This window comes from Capra hircus, chromosome 3, assembly GCF_001704415.2.
Source record: "Capra hircus breed San Clemente chromosome 3, ASM170441v1, whole genome shotgun sequence".
NCBI lineage: Eukaryota > Metazoa > Chordata > Mammalia > Artiodactyla > Bovidae > Capra > Capra hircus.
Genome location: NC_030810.1, coordinates 79,678,906 through 79,696,039, shown reverse-complemented (window position 1 = coordinate 79,696,039; position 17,134 = coordinate 79,678,906).

Genomic DNA, 17,134 nt, shown 5'->3' with positions numbered 1-17,134 from the left:
GAAATCCATTCAATTGTTGGGTGTGTGGCCAATTACCTGTGTCTAGTTCTGGGTTACCATGGTAAATTCTCTACTACAAGGTTGTAACTGGTGGGTCCTGAGAAAATTTACTTTAAAAAAAATTACAGTCATATTCACATCACTATTGATATTACCAGATGGGATCCCCTCAATGGGCTGATTAATAATGCCTGCTCAGACTCTGGCCATAAATTTGAGTTTTCTTCTATTACTTAAGCTCAATCAGAACAACAAGCAAAGTTTCAGCAAAGGAAACATCTCCAACAATTATGGGATGGATTTATATAGATAACACCAAACTATGGTAATTTGGATTTAAAGTCTCTTCTTTGTTGGAACTGTTTCCACTGTTTCCCCATCTATTTTTCATGAAGTGATGGGACCAGATGCCATGATCTTCGTTTTCTGAATGTTGATCTTTAAGCCAACTTTTCCACTCTCCTCTTTCACTTTCATCAAGAGCCTCTTTAGTTCTTCTTCATTTTCTGCCACAAGGGTGGTGTCGTCTGTGTATCTGAGGCTGTTGCTATTTCTCCCGGCAATCTTGATTCCAGCTTGTGCCTCTTCCAGCTCAGTGTTTCTCATGATATACTCTGTATATAAGTTAAAAGAGCAGGGTGACAATATACAGCCTTGACATACTCCTTTTCCTATTTGGAACCAGTCTGTTGTTCCATGTCCAGTTCTAACTGTTGCTTTCTGATCTGCATATAGGTTCCTCAAGAGGCAGGTCAGGTGGTCTGGTATTCCCATCTCTTTCAGAATTTTCCACAGTTTATTTTGATCCACACAGTCAAAGGCTTTGGCATAGTCAATAAAGCAGAAATAGATGTTTTCCTGGAACTCTCTTGCTTTTTCGATGATCTAGCGGATGTTGGCAAGTTGATCTCTGGTTCCTCTGCCTTTTCTAAAACTATCTTGAACATCTGGAAGTTCATGGCCCGTGTATTGCTGAAGCCTGGCTTGGCGAATTTTGAGCATTACTTTACTAGCGTGTGAGATGAGTGCAATTGTGCAGTAGTTTGAGCATTCTTTGGCATTGCCTTTCTTTGGAATTGGAATGAAAACTGACCTTTTCCTGTCCTGTGGCCACTGCTGAGTTTTCCAAATTTGCTGGCATATTGAGTGCAGCACTTTCACAGCATCGTTTTTTAGGATTTGAAATAGCTCAACTGGAATTCCATCACCTCCACTAGCTTTGTTCATAGTGATGCTTCCTAATGTTCACACTCCAGGATGTCTGGCTCTAGGTGAGTAATCACACCATCGTGATTATCTGGGTTATGAAGATCTTTTTTGTACACTTTTGTGTGTATATTTGCCACCTCTTCTTAATATTTTCTGCTTCTGTCATGTCCATACCATTTCTGTCCTTTATGGAGCCCAGCTTTGCATGAAGTATTCCCTTGGTATCTCTAATTTTCCTGATGAGATTTCTAGTCTTTCCAAAATCACTGCAGATGATGATTGCAGCCATGAAATTAAAAGATGCTTACTCCCTGGAAGGAAAGTTATGACCAACCTAGAGAGCATATTAAAAAGCAGAGACATTACTTTGCCAACAAAGGTCCATCTAGGCTATGATTTTTCCAGGGGTCATGAATGGATGTGAGACTTGGACTATAAAGAAAGCTGAGCACCAAAGAATTGATGCTTTTGAACTGTGGTGTTGGAGAAGACTCTTGTGAGTCTCTTGGACAGCAAGGAAATCCAAGCAGTCCATCCTACAGGAGATCAGTCCTGGGTGTTGATTGGAAGGACTGATGTTGAAGCTGAAACTCCAATACTTTGGCCATCTGTTGCAAAGAGCTGAATCATTTGAAAACACCCTGATGCTGGGAAAGATTGAGGGCAGGAGGAGAAGGGGACGACAGAGGTTGAGATGGTTGGATGGCATCACCGACTCAATGGACATGAGTTTGGGTAGGCTCCGGGAGTTGGTGATGGACAGGGAGGCCTGGCATGCTGCTGTTCCTGGGGTCTCAAAGAGTCAGATGTGACTGAGCAATTGAAATGAACTGAACTGAACTACGTTGGAAACAATTAAATCATCCTTAGGATAATCAGTCTAGTAACACTAGAAAACTGGGCTATGTGCCTTATAGACAGTACCAATATATTATTTCCCTGGAAGATAAAAATTTTTATAGAGTAGACTAAGTCAGTTGACCTGGAATATCCTGGGCTACATCTAATGGAAGCTCTTAACTTAAGTCTTGCTTGTGACTTTACTAGTACTTCTGGCTATGTTATTTGTATTTCACCTGTTTTACAAAATTGCTGTTTCTTACACTCCCAAATGTGAGACTGAGGCATCTGATAAAATAGTATATAGTTCCATATGAGATCTATGGTGGTAGCAGTGTAACTCTACATATGGGAGGAGGCAACAGGAGGGAATGTTTTCCTGGATCAAGAGGCTAGTAAGACAGGTAGTCCAGAGAATTTTGGATACTGTTTTGTAGCCCAGTCCAGTTATAGCACATTGAGTGGCCTGTCAACAAAATCTTTGCCAAACCTGAGAATGGACATTCTCAGCACCATGGGATGAAATGTCATGAAAAGGCCCCATCAAAATCATGGTCAAGTTTATGAGCAAAAGGGGCTATGCCAACTGAAAACTGACATATGCCATCTACGTCTACAAAGATTAAATCATGGCCAGTGCAGCTGCTGATCTTTAACACACATGAAAGGAGTTCAGGGTGGAAATCAGGAATGTGGCACTCTGTGCTGTAGAAAAAAAAAAAAAAAAAAAACTGGCAAAACAAGCCTTCAGGTAGTAAGATCTTTTCAGGGGAAGATTTTATGAGTCTCAATTCTTTACATCTTCTCATACCTAAGGAAAAACTGACATTTTTAATGGTGACATCTGCTTTTGCTATTAAGGAGAATGTTACAATTAGAAGTCAAAATAGAGTAGCTATTGTTCAAACATCCAAGGAAATAACTAGATGATTCTATGGGTGTAATTTCAGACTAGAACTTTTATTGCTAAATACTTGAGTTCTCTGAGTCATGTCAGGCTTGGATGCAACCATTCTCAAAACAATGTCTGCTAGCAGCTAGTAAATGCAACCTTAGTTTTTATAAAACTAGGCAACTGGCTACCTGGCTGCAAGTATCCCCAAAGTGCCAGGTCCAGATTGGGTTTCAGGCCTACTCTTCTAAAAAGATATGAGATTTATTTTGTCTATTAAAATTCCAGTTATCACTCCTCCAGTTGCTTCTAATTGGGTCTGTTACACCAAAATGGCAGACCAATGGATTGAGATTTTAATTATACAAGACTCAGATCTAGGACTTGGAACTCAGGAATACTTCCAATTCAGTGTCTATTCTCCAAGCTGAGGCAGGCCTATACCCCATTTTGACAAGACGTTATCACAGTCATAGTTGCCAGATTCCCTAAATTAAAACTGAGCAGGACTTTATGGGGCTCCGGAGTACAGATCTGTTCTGTTCTGTGTTCTCCTTTTCTTGTCTGTAGGATATAGGCTTCATTCAGCCTCCTTGACCTTCCCTGAGTTCCAAAGGGTGGATTCAAACAATTGCTAATCAGGGAAGGGAGGGGATACAGAAACAGAGGATAAACAATCAAATGGTGGTACAGCCTTGAGACAGGGTCCTCAGTTCAGTTCAGTTCAGTCGCTCAGTCCTGTCCGACTCTTTGCAACCCCATGAATCCCAGCACGCCAGGCCTCCCTGTCCATCACCATCTCCCGGAGTTCACCCAGACTCACGTCCATCGAGTCAGTGATGCCATCCAGCCATCTCATCCTCGGTCATCCCCTTCTCCTCCTGCCCTCAATCCCTCCCAGCATCAGAGTCTTTTCCAATGAGTCAACTCTTCGCATGAGGTGGCCAAAGTACTGGAGTTTCAGCTTTAGCATCATTCCTTCCAAAGAAATCCCAGGGCTGTTCTCCTTCAGAATGGACTGGTTGGATCTCCTTGCAGTCCAAGGGACTCTCAAGAGTCTTTTCCAACACCACAGTTCAAAAGCATCAGTTCTTCAGTGCTCAGCCTTCTTCACAGTCCAACTCTCACATCCATACATGACCACAGAAAAAACCATAGCCTTGACTAGACGGACCTTAGTCGGCAAAGTAATGTCTCTGTTTTCGAATATACTATTTAGGTTGGTCATAACTTCTCTTCCAAGGAGTAAGCGTTTTTTAATTTCATGGCTGCAGTCACCATCTACAATGATTTTGGAGCCCAAAAAAATAACACTGTTTCCACTGCTTCCCCATCTATTTCCCATGAAGTGATGGGACCGGATGCCATGATCTTCATTTTCTGAATGTTGAGCTTTAAGCCAACTTGTTCTCTTTCCTCTTTCACTTTCATCAAGAGGCTTTTTAGCTCCTCTTCAGTTTCTGCCGTAAGGGTGGTGTCATCTGCATATCTGAGGTTATTGATATTTCGCCTGGCAATCTTGATTCCAGCTTGTGTTTCTTCCAGTCCAGCGTTTATCATGATGTACTCTGCATATAACTTAAATAAGAGGGTGACAATATACAGCCTTGACATACTCTTTTTCCTATTTGGAACCAGTCTGTTGTTCCATGTCCAGTTCTAACTGTTGCTTCTTGACCTGCATACAGATTTCTCAAGAGGCAGGTTAAGTGGTCTGATATTCCCATCTCTTTCAGAATTTTCCACAGTTTATTGTGATCCACACAGTCAAAGGCTTCAGCATAGTCAATAAAGCAGAAATAGATGTTTTTCTGGAACTTTCTTTCTTTTTCCATGATCCAGCGGATGTTGGCAATTTGATCAATTCAAGGAAATAGAGGAAAACAGCAGAATGGGAAAGACTAGCGATCTCTTCAAGAAAATTAGAGATATCAAGGGAACACTTCATGCAAAGATGGGCTTGATAAAGGACCGAAATAGTATGGACCTAACAGAAGCAGAAGATATTAAGAAAAGGTGGCAAGAATACATGGAAGAACTGTACAAAAAAGATCTTCACGACCCAGATAATCATGATGATGTGATCACTAATCTAGAACCAGACATCTTGGAAAGTGAAGTCAAGTGGGCCTTAGAAAGCAGCACTACGAATAAATCTAGCGAAGGTGATGGAGTTCCAGTTGAGCTGTTTCAAATCCTGAAAGATGATGCTGTGAAAGTGCTGCACTCAATATGCCAGGAAATTTGGAAAACTCAGCAGTGGCCACAGGACAGGAAAAGGTCAGTTTTCATTCCAATTCCAAAGAAAGGCAATGCAAAAGAATGGTCAAACTACCACCCAATTGCGCTCATCTCACATGCTAGTAAAGTAATTTTCAAAATTCTCCAAGCCAGGCTTCAGCAATACGTGAACCATGAACTCCCTGATGTTCAAGCTGGTTTTAGAAAAGGCAGAGGAACGAGAGAGGGTCCTGGTTCCTACTTGAAAAAAATATGCGTAAGAATGTCTTTGAATTCTTCTACAGAACTGGGGCCTCCACCCAGGTGGAGGATGGTAACTTCAGACTGTACACAAGATTCCTGTAGCACAGTTCTGTTGCCTCACCACCAACCAATAAAGAAAAGTCACAAAATCAGCAGCCCTCACCCCAAATGTTGCCTTCTGCTTCTGGGGACCAGTGATGACCATCCTGTTAGGTCTCCTGTTAGGCCCCCATCTATTTCATCTCTGAGAGGAGGCAACAACTTCAAACTAAATTACTATTATTATAAGGGTGAATGCTGGCTTCAGGCAAAAGATACCTTGACTTAGATCAGGTAGAGAGAGACTTCTGTTCTGCTAGGCAGGCCTACCTCCAGGCACAGTAGGAAGAAGTTAGAGAAGAAAGCGACCTCTGCCCCAGTTTCCAAGAAGTATCTTGAGTACGATGTTTCTCAGAGGGTAGTTGTTAGGGGAAGCACACTGACAGCAACCACCCACTCTGGCCAGGCACCATAGTAACCATTTACATGAGTTGTTTTACTACAGGAGGTCCTGGTAGGAAAATGGAACTAATAAGCCACCACTAACCAGAAGAGTTCAGGAAAGGTCAAAAGGAAACACCACATGTCCGACCAACTCCCAGAATCCTTCTCGCTGGCATCCATCTTGATTGAAAAAGGCATGCACCACCAGGAAGGACTCTGAGTCAGAATAATTGGCTAAAGACAACCCAGGAACTAATTCCATCACCATAAAATCAGAGACTGCGAGCCATGTGACAGAGATGTTCTCTTGGATTCCTATTGCCCTTTCCCAATAAAATCTCTTGCTTTGTCAGCACTTGTGTCTCCTTGGAGAATTCATTTCCAAGTGTTAGACAAGAGCCTGGTTTTGGGCCCTGGAAGAGGTCCTCCTTCCTGCAACATATCAATGTTCATAGCATCACTATTAAAAACAGATCAAACATAGACACATTGAAAATATCTACAAATGGATTAATAGATAAACAAGCTGAAGCACATATATACAACCCAATATTATTCATCAATAAAAAGATGAAATACTGATCTATGCAACAACATTGAAGACCCTGAAAAACATTATGCTAAGTGAAAGAAGATAGAAGCCAACAGTTTCATATTGCGCAAATCCATTTATATAAAGTACACAGAATAGACATGACCATAGGAACAGAACAAATTGCTCATGTCAAGAGAGGGGCTGAAGGAAGTGGGAAGTGGGAAGCAACTTTAATGAAGTTCGAATTTCCCTTTGGAGTAATGAAAATGTTTGGGGTGATAATTGTGTAAAACTATGAATGTGCTAAATGCCATTGGATCGTTCTTTTTAAAATGGTTACTTTTATGTCCTATGAATTTTACCAAAAAAAGTAGAAGCAATCAGAAGATCTCTGTAAATGCATTAACTGTATCAACCCACGTACCAGCATTTGTATCCTCCTACATTCACCTCTTGACTTCACATTCCAGGATGTCTGGCTGTAGATGAGTGATCACACCATCGTATTATCTGGGTCGTGAAGATCTTTTTTGTACAGTTTTCTGTGTATTCTTGCCACCTCTTCTTAATATCTTCTGCTTCTGTTAGGTCCATACCATTTCTGTCCTTTATCGAGCCTATCTTTGCATGAAATGTTCCCTTGGTATCTCTAATGTTCTTGAAGAGATCTCTAGTCATTCCATTTCTTTTTTTCCTTCTATTTCTTTGCTTTGATCTAGAGACAGACATCCTGGAATGTGAAGTCAAGTGGGCCTTAGAAAGCAGCACTATGAACAAAGCTAGTGGAGGTGATCGCATTCCACTTGAGCTATTTCAAATCCTGAAAGCGGATGCTGTGAAAGTGCTGCACTCAATATGCCAGCAAATTTGGAAAACTCAGCAGTGACCACAGGACTGGAAAAGGTCAGTTTTCATTCCAATCCCAAAGAAAGGCAATGCCAAAGAATTCTCAAACTACTGCACAATTGCACTCATCTCACATGCTAGTGAAGTAATGTTCAAAATTCTCCAAGCCAGGCTTCAGCAATACGTGAACCGTGAACTTCCTGATGTTCAAGCTGGTTTTAGAAAAGGCAGAGGAACCAGAGATCAAGTTGCCAACATCTGCTGGATCATGGAAAAAGTGAGAGAGTTCCAGAAAAACATCTATTTCTGCTTTATTGACTATGCCAAATCCTTTGACTGTGTGGATCACAATAAACTATGGAAAATTCTGAAAGAGATGGGAATACCAGACCACCTGACCTGCCTCTTGAGAAATCTGTATGCAGATCAGGAAGCAACAGTTAGAACTGGACATGGAACAACAGGCTGGTTCCAAATAGGAAAAGGAGTATGTCAAGGCTGTATATTGTCACCCTGCTTATTTAACTTATATGTAGAGTACATCATGAGAAACGCTGGACTGGAAGAAACACAAGCTAGAACCAAGATTGCTGGGAGAAATATCAATAACCTCAGATATGTAGATGACACCACCCTTATGGCAGAAAGTGAAGAGGAACTAAAAAGCCTCTTGATGAAAGTGAGAGGAGAGTGAAAATTTGGCTTAAAGCTCAACATTCAGAAAACTAAGATTATGGCATGCAGTACCATCACTTCAAGGGAAATAGATGGGGAAACAGTGGAAACAGTGTTATTTTTTTGGGCTCCAAAATCATTGCAGATGGTGACTGTAGCCATGAAATTAAAAGATGCTTGCTCCTTGGAAGAAAAGTTATGACCAACCTAGATAGCATATTCAAAAGCAGAGACATTACTTTGCTGACTAAGGTCTGTCTAGTCAAGGCTAAAGTTTTTCCTGTGGTCATGTATGGATGTGAGAGTTGGACTGTGAAGAAGGCTGAGCGCTGAAGAATTGATGCGCTTGAGCTATGGTGTTGAAGATTCTTGAGAGTCCCTTGGACTGCAAGGAAATCCAACCAGTCCATTCTGTAGGAGACCAGCCCTGGGATTTTTTTTGAAGTGATGATGCTAAAGCTGAAACTCCAGTACTTTGGCCACCTCATGTGAAGAGTTGACTCACTGCAAAAGACCCTGATGCTGGGAGGGATTGGGGGCAGGAGGAGAAGGGGACGACAGAGGATGAGATGGCTGGATGGCATCGCGGACTCGATGGATGTGAGTCTGGGTGAACTCCGGGAGATGGTGATGGACAGGGAGGCCTGGCGTCCTGGGATTCATGGGGTTGCAAAGAGTCGGACATGACTGAGCGACTGAATGGAACTAACATTCACTTCTGTCAGCAGAGTTGAAATGTCCTTGCAGTTATTAAAGGCGACGCTCTGCCCTTGTGCACCAGATCCATTCCTGTTTATTCAACGTCCATCTTGTTAGCGATTTTCACCTTATTCTCCTGAATCATTAGTCCCTCTTACTGGATCATTTTCATCATAACATAAGACAATATTTACTCCCATTCAATAGTTTTATTAAAAAATACAAACAAACAAGCAACAACAACAAAAACCCTTTAACTTACATTTTCCGATATTCTCCACCCCATTCCTTCACAAGAAAATCTCTACTAATGAAAATAAGTTTCCCTGTCTCCCAATGTGGATGGGCTGCTGAGTTCAGTCCCTGGACATCTCTTTGCCATCCATTATCCTTCCTTGGAGACATCTCCCATCTCATCCATGCTGAAAATGCTCACATTTTAATTTGAAGACTTGGTCTTCTTCCTCCTTATCTTCCAATTGATCCATTCATCTGCATACCTAAATATACATGTGAATACTTCATGGGAAACATGTTAATTGAAGATCTGATTTTTTCCCTCAAATCTGCTCCTTTTCTAACACTCCCTAATTTAATTCAGGCAGTTCCATCTTCCCAATTATTTGGGACAAAATCTTAGACTGATCTTTGATGCTTCTCATTCTTTCATATTCTGTTTTTAATGCAATAAATATGCTGTCTATATTTTCAAAATACATGCTGAATATGATTATTTCTCCCCACTGTTCCTGCTTCCTCTCTGACTTAAACCAACATAATTTCTCACTTCGATAATTTTAATAGCCTCCTATCTGGCCTCCTTGCTTTTACCCTTGTCTTACTGTATTCTATTTTCCAGGAAACCTACCAAGTCCCCTCTATTTTAGCCGCACTGACCTTTATTCTGTTTCTTCACAACTCTTCTTCTGCTTCTGTTATTTATTTGCTGCTGCTGCTGCTGCTGAGTTGCTTCAGTTGTCTCCAGCTCTGTGCAACCCTATAGAAGGCAGCCCACCAGGCTCCCCTGTCCCTGGGATTCTCCAGGCAAGAACAGAGGAGTGGGTTGCCATTTCCTCCTCCAATGCATGAAAGTGAAAAGTGAAAGCAAAGTCACTCAGTCATGTCGGACTCCTAGCGACCCCATGGACTGCAGCCCACCAGGCTCCTCCAATCCATGGGATTTTCCAGGCAAGAGTACTGGAGTGGGTTGCCATTGCCTTCTCTGTTATTTCTTTGGGACTCATTCTATTAATTTCTTCAAAGTTATTTTCAAAAGTAGCCTTCTCAGTTGCACTTTCTTTGAATACCGTATTTAAAACTAGACTCCCTTCCTTAATCTATGTTCTTTCTCTGCTTTAGTTTTCTCCTATGGGATTTTCTAACACACTACATAATTTACTTACTCATTTGTATTTATTTTTGTAGTTCCTAGATGTTTAGTAGCATATGGGTGGTAATGTTTTCTATTTTGATCACTGGTGTATCTCAAGTGCCCAAATGTGTGTCTGGCACATAGTAGGTGCTAGAAAATATTTGCTGAAGGAATGAATAAACTATTACAAGAAAATATTTGCTTTTATATGGATTGTAAAATGTAGAAAACTCTAGGCACTTAAAATTGTAGTTCTTTATTTTATCAAGTAATATGAAACAAAAGCACTTAAAATATTCTAACTTTAAAAACATCCACTTCTGTACATATCTAGAAGCTTTTGGAGGGGAGGGTGTCATCAGTTCAGTTCAGTTCAGTCACTCAGTCGTGTCCAACTCTTCGCGACCCCATGAATCGCAGCACACCAGGCCTCCCTGTCCAGCACCATCTCCCGGAGTTCACTCAGACTCACATCCATCGAGTCCGCGATGCCATCCAGCCATCTCATCCTCGGTCGTCCCCTTCTCCTCCTGCCCTCAATCCCTCCCAGCATCAGAGCCTTTTCCAATGAGTCAACTCTTCTCATGAGGTGGCCAAAGTATTGGAGTTATGACTGGTTGGTCATAACTTTTCTTCCAAGGAGTAAGCGTCTTTTGATTTCATGGCTGCAGTCACCATCTGCAGTGATTCTGGAGCCCCCAAAAATAAAGTCTGACACCGTCAGACTGTCCCCATCTATTCCCCATGAAGTGATGGGACCGGACGCCATGATCTTCATTTTCTGAATGTTGAGCTTTAGGCCAACTTTTTCGCTTTCCTCTTTCACTTTCATCAAGAGGATGTCATACCCGAATTTTATTTAGATAATACCTTCACTAGTTCTTCCCTGGTGGCTCAGTGGTAAAGAATCCACTTGCAATTAGGAGACCTAAGTTCAGTCCCTGGGTTGGGATGATCCTCTGGAGAAGGAAATGACAATCTACTCCAGTATTCTCGCCTGGAGAATGCTATGGACAGGGGAGCCTGGCGTGCTACAGTCCTTAGGATGGCAAAGAGTTGGACACAACTGAGCAACTAACATGTTGGATATAGTGGATAGGCACTGAGTTAATCTTACATGAGATTGAAAAGAAAACTTTTGGAAATTGTTCTGAGAGAAAGAACATAATATTTAGACAGAAACAAGCAAATTTTAAAGGAAGAAAAGAAAACAAACCAAACTATGACAATGCTTAATTTTGGAAGCATAATTTCCATAATGTAATTAATCTATGTTTATGATTTCAAGAACTGTTCCATATTTTTTTTGCTATATTTTTGTACAATACATGTAATAGGCAGAAAATTCCCTAGCTATAGCTGTGTGCACACAGTATTTTTTAAAAACGTTTTTAGTCAGAAGTTCTTTTTTCTTTTTCTGAAAACTTTTAGATTTGAACATTATAATATTAAAATACTTCAAAACATCTTAAAGTTTCTTTAAAAGGACCAAATACCTTCCATCTAAAGAAAATGTAGCTTTCATTTTGCATATCAAGTATTTACAAGAAAAAAATAAAGCACCTCTTCAGATAGTTCAATGGTGTACACTGATCTAGAAATATTATGGAATCATCATGATGCACGTTTGAAGGTTGTTTAAATACCAATTTTTACAGAATTGTCAGTTTATGTATTACTTTGTGATATATGTGATTATTTGTGCTCTTTCATTTGTGCGTATACCTGAGTGCTGACAGATAAAGAGAGCATTTCAAAAGATTTAGATTACTTCTCTCAAATATAAGCTCTATGCCTTAAAATAAACACAGATAGAGGGCCAGTTGGCTCAGGAAAACAAATTGGAATCTGCCATTACTGGGAGCCTGGACTTGTCTGAGGACTGAACTGAAATGAGTAGCTGTAAAAGAGATTATAATATTCAATGTGGAGGGAAACTGTGAATTAGAAAAGGTTATCACTGACATGCTGTTGATGTATGCTTTCTCCTTTGGAATTAGATAGAATTTGGTATTAAGTAATAGAAAAATGAAAAAAAAATGGAAAGACTAGCTTTTTTTGTTGTTTACTCAGTCGTGTCCGATTCTTTGAGACTCCACGGACTGTAGCCCAATAGGCTCCTCTGTCCAGAGAATTTTCCAGGTAAGAATACTGAAGTGGATTGCCACTTCCTACTCTAGAGGATCTTCCTGACTCAGGAATAAAACCTGTGTCTCTTGTGTCTCCTGCATTAAATACATATCACCAAAACTTGGAAATTAAAGCAATAATGGCAGCTTCATCAGAAAATGTTTTTATTTCATAATAGCTTTTCTTTCTATAAGATATAAAATATCTAATTTATATACATGTCAAAAACACTTGCCTATAGGCAATCACTTGCTTATTCAAATGTATCCCTATACTCTGTATACTACTCTAAACTGGAAGGGCAAACCAGCAAAACATAAGCAGATACCGATTATACCCCCAGAAGGCTTGTGATCTGGGAGGGAAGATGCAATCAAGCAAGTTGTCACAACATAAGACAAAAGTGAAGAGAACTACCAACAGGTTTTAGATGAATTTCTCCGTGGGTGATTTAAAGTATTTTACAGCTGCTCATGTGAGCTTCAGGTTAAAAGTCACCTCCTTAACTTCTCCTCTCCTACTGTATACTATATTCTTATTTGATTACTGAATTTGGCAATGCACTAGATGTCATTTTAAACTTGTATATTTAGACAAAAATAAATGATATAGTATGGAATGCTAGTAAGTTCCTCATACACAAAATAATGTATCACTTCAGCATTCCTAAACATATATATTCTTTCTTTTCTGAAGTCTATGCTCATAATAAACTCATCCTGCCCACAAGCCTAAATATACATAATATTTCTGATTCAGATTCCAATTATTTTTATAGAACTCAGAATAGGCATTTCATCTTCTGGGAAGTCTTTACTCACCCCTCAAGACTGAGTTAAATTTCCATCTGTGGTCACATAGCACCCTATATCTGTCAATTTAATTACACTTACTCTTATCATTTTTGCTTATTTGTCCATGAAATATCAGTAGATAGGCAGACTGTTTTCTAGTTTTTAAAAAATATTTAATGCATAGCACCATTGCAAGCACATAGTAAGTGCTCAAAAAATAATTGCTGAATAAAAGAAATTTTCCCCAATTGTTTGTAAGGAAGGAATACACAAACACCTGTTTATTCAAATATTTGAATATACTATATTATATGAAAATAATTATATGTGTATTAAAACAAGGATAACATGTTCAGAGAGTCAGAGTATAAATGAAAGAGATATACTCATGATTTTTTAATATAACAAAATCTGTGGTATTGTGAGATGGTTTTAATATAGGGGCTATTCTTAAATTTTTTGCTGTTCAGTTGCTAAGTTGTGTCTGATTCTTTGTGACCCCATGAACTGCAGCACACCAGGCTTCCCTGTCCTTCAATATCTCCCAGAGGTTGCTCAAACTCATTGTCCATTGAGTCAGTGATGCCATCCAATTATCTTATAATTTAAGGAAATAAATTTTATTTTAAATATTTTACATGACAGTTTTACTGTAGAACAAATTTATTTTGAAACTACACAGTTTCTCTATAAGTTATATACATATTGGTTTTTATCAGAGCCACTTAATGTATATCAGAAAAACAGCAATGTGGAAGTAAGTGAGAAAAACACCTCAAACAGAAGGACGTATGATATGCAGGTGCCAGGCAATTTGGATTTTCCAGACAAATCAGGAAGGCATGATGAAAAGGCACAACTCTGACACAAATAAAAAACGGTTCAAAAATATTTTACTAATGCCTTAGAGCTCTCACTAATAAGAATTTTCTGGGGGGAAAAAAGAAAGTTAAGATTTTGACTGGAGGGCATTTTTAAAATCAGAAAGATGTTGAATTATTAATGAGCCAAACTGGTTTTTTGCATTTTCTTTCCTAATCCAAGAAATCTTCAGGGTAGCTGTTTGAAGGATATTTTTTACCCATCTCTTGCTTTAGGCACTTATAAATGCATTTGAAAACACTATCTTAGATACAACCCAATCAAATGATCAAGGTCACTTAGGAGACTAAATTAAAGTTCGAATACATATTCACTGTTATCATTCCAGCACATTTTTGATGAGGCTGTGGAAATGCTTGCTTTGAATGTCATTCCTGGTTGCTCTCTAATGGTTTGTAGGCCACTTTAGTGCAGATCAGATTTCAGAGACTTACAGAATGCAGTGAAGCCATCTTTCTCAAAGTAATTTTTCTTCATACTATACTAATTCTTTAAGATAGTGCACTAAAGATTTATTTTAAACTGTAGTGTAATTAGTTAAGCTCTTGGGTTACACAGTCAGTTGAAATAAAACCCCATCCTGACTGTTCCATTTACAGGAGGGAAAGCTCTGGTAGGAATTACACCACAGTGCAGCTTGTTGACAGCATATGCAAATAAGGAAGACATAGTTTGGTTTAAATGTCTGTAAAAGCAAGAATCAACATCTGTGGGAATTATTTTCAAAACTGTAGTAGCGAAGACATCATCACAAGTGTTTATGTTTATGTAGTTACAAATAAAAGCCTGGCAGTTGTCCAGAAATAAAGTTTTCTTTTTTCTCTTTCCAGATAGGAAAATAAATCATTTTCTGGTTTGGAATTAGGCTCTAATGTTAGATCCATTATTAACTTAACATGTGAATTAAAAAACTAAATTCTAGGTTTTACCTTCCTTGCCTTCTTTTCCACATCCTCCTGGGAACAGTTATACAAAGTAATCAAATAAGAAAATAGCAACGCTATAGGATATGGGACTTTCCCGGTAGCTCAGCTAGTAAAGAATCTGCCTGCAATGTGGGAGACCTGGGTTCAATCCCTGGGAGGGGAAGATCCCCTGGAGGAGAGCATGGCAACCCACTCCAGTATTCTTGCCTGGAGAATTCCCATGGATAGAGAAGCTTGGTGGGCTACAGTCCATGGGGTCTCCAAGAGCTGTAAACAACTGAGTGACTAAGCACAGCACAAAGGGTAGGTATAATGAGAGGCAAATGACAATGTAATCTATAACCTAGATTGATTGAAGGCTGTTTTAATATTTAATATTTTCTCAATTGTGAAATGTTATGTTTTAAAAAATGAGATTCTTTTTAATTGAACCAGTTTTCCAAATAAATAGAAGAAAACCTTTCCTTTGTAATATGTCCTAAGTTGAAAATATTAAATGTGTTTAAGTAAGAAATATAGTATTTCACAAATGAATCACAGCTGCAGTCAAGAACTAGTAGGATTCTTCTTTGTCTATCTTATTTTTAAAAACAAATTTTTTGGACCTTACTGAAACCATGCCATTGCACAGCCAAATTCTCCATACTGCTTCTTGCTATTTTTTTTTCCTTATTTTAATGGAATGATAATTTACATATTATAGAATAGGTATTTTTATAAAGTTAAAAAATTATTAACACTAATGTGTGCATTACTGTACATTACACATCATCAGTTTTAAGAGTTTGAAATTACCCAAACTCTTAAAAACCCTGTTTTTTCTTCTTTGTATCGCTCATGCAGCCATTATTGAAAGGGAGCACTACCCCACCGTGGGGTCTCCTGGGCTCAGGAGCCTTTCTGTTAAACTTCAGTGATCTTCCTTGCGTTCCAAAAGGCAGATTCAGAAAAGGGATGAGATGCAGGGAGGAGGGAGGAAACAACCAAGAAACAATAGCGTAGCCTTGAGGCAGAGTCTTGGTTCTGCCTCAAAGGCTCCCCATAACAGTACCTTTCGAGCTCTTTTAGAACTATATGAATGAATAAAAATTTTTCAAGGGATTTGCAAGGAAACAACTTGTAAAACCACTAATCTGAATGATTTTCAATTTCATAATAGAACTGTAAGTTCAGATACCTGACTGCCTGTTCAGTCAGATCTGACTCTGCAATCCTATGAACTGTGGTCCACAAGGTCCTCTATCCACGGGATTTTCCAGGCAAGAAGGCTGGAGTGGGTTGCCAGTTTTTTCTCCAGGGGATCTTCACAACCCAGGGATTGAACCCAGGTCTCCCTCATTGCAGGTGGATTCTTTACCAGCCAAGCAACAAGGTAAACCCAAGAATCCTGATGTGGGTAGCCTTTCCCTTCTCCAAGGTATCTTCCTGACCCAAGGATCAAACCCAGGTCTCCCCATTTGCAGACAGATTCTTTACCAGCTGAGCCACAAGGGAAGCCCCATTTTTTTTTTTTTTTTTTTTTTTTGTCTACATCCCCTGGCATGTAGGATCTTAGTTCCCCAACCTGTGCCCGCTGCACTGAAAGCAAAGGGTCTTGACCACTGGACCACCAGCAAAATTCTTTATAGAACTAAACCCCCAATAAATGGAAGATGAAGCGATCCTCATTCCAGGGAGATCATTACAGTTTGTTAGCCTGAAGAACCAGAGAAGCTTATCAGGAGACCACCTGAGGCCATATTAAAGGAATGCAGGCCCTGTAAACACCTAATCTTATCAACAACCCCACCCCTGATCCGTTGCTATAAAGTGAAGTGACTCAGTTATGTCAGATTCTTTGTGACCCCATGGACTGTAGCCTACCACGCTCCTCCATCCATGGGATTTTCCAGGCAAGAGTACTGGAGTGGGTTGCCATTTCCTTCTCCAGGGGATCTTCCTGACCCAGGGATCGAACCCGGGTCTCCTACATTGTAGGCAGACGTTTTACCGTCAACTACTCATCAAATCCTCCTGGTTGGGACACATAGTTTTTCAGGAGCCTTCTGTGTCCCTCTTTGTTGGCAAACCAATATAGCTATTCTTTTCTGCTTCACCCAAACTCTGTCTCTGAGATTTGATTCAGTGGCACAGGTGCACAGAGGCTGTTTTCAGCATCATTATCCTGAAATTTCACTTATTTCCTCTATAGGCTTACCTCATATGCATTATGCACTCCCAAATGACACATTGTGTAATTTTCCACAGTTTTGAATATTTTATAAATTGTAACATATTAAATATTCTTCTGCTATTAGCTTTTTCTTCTCAATATGAATGATGTTTATGTCTATATTTATGTTTTATTCATTTTCATTATTATATATT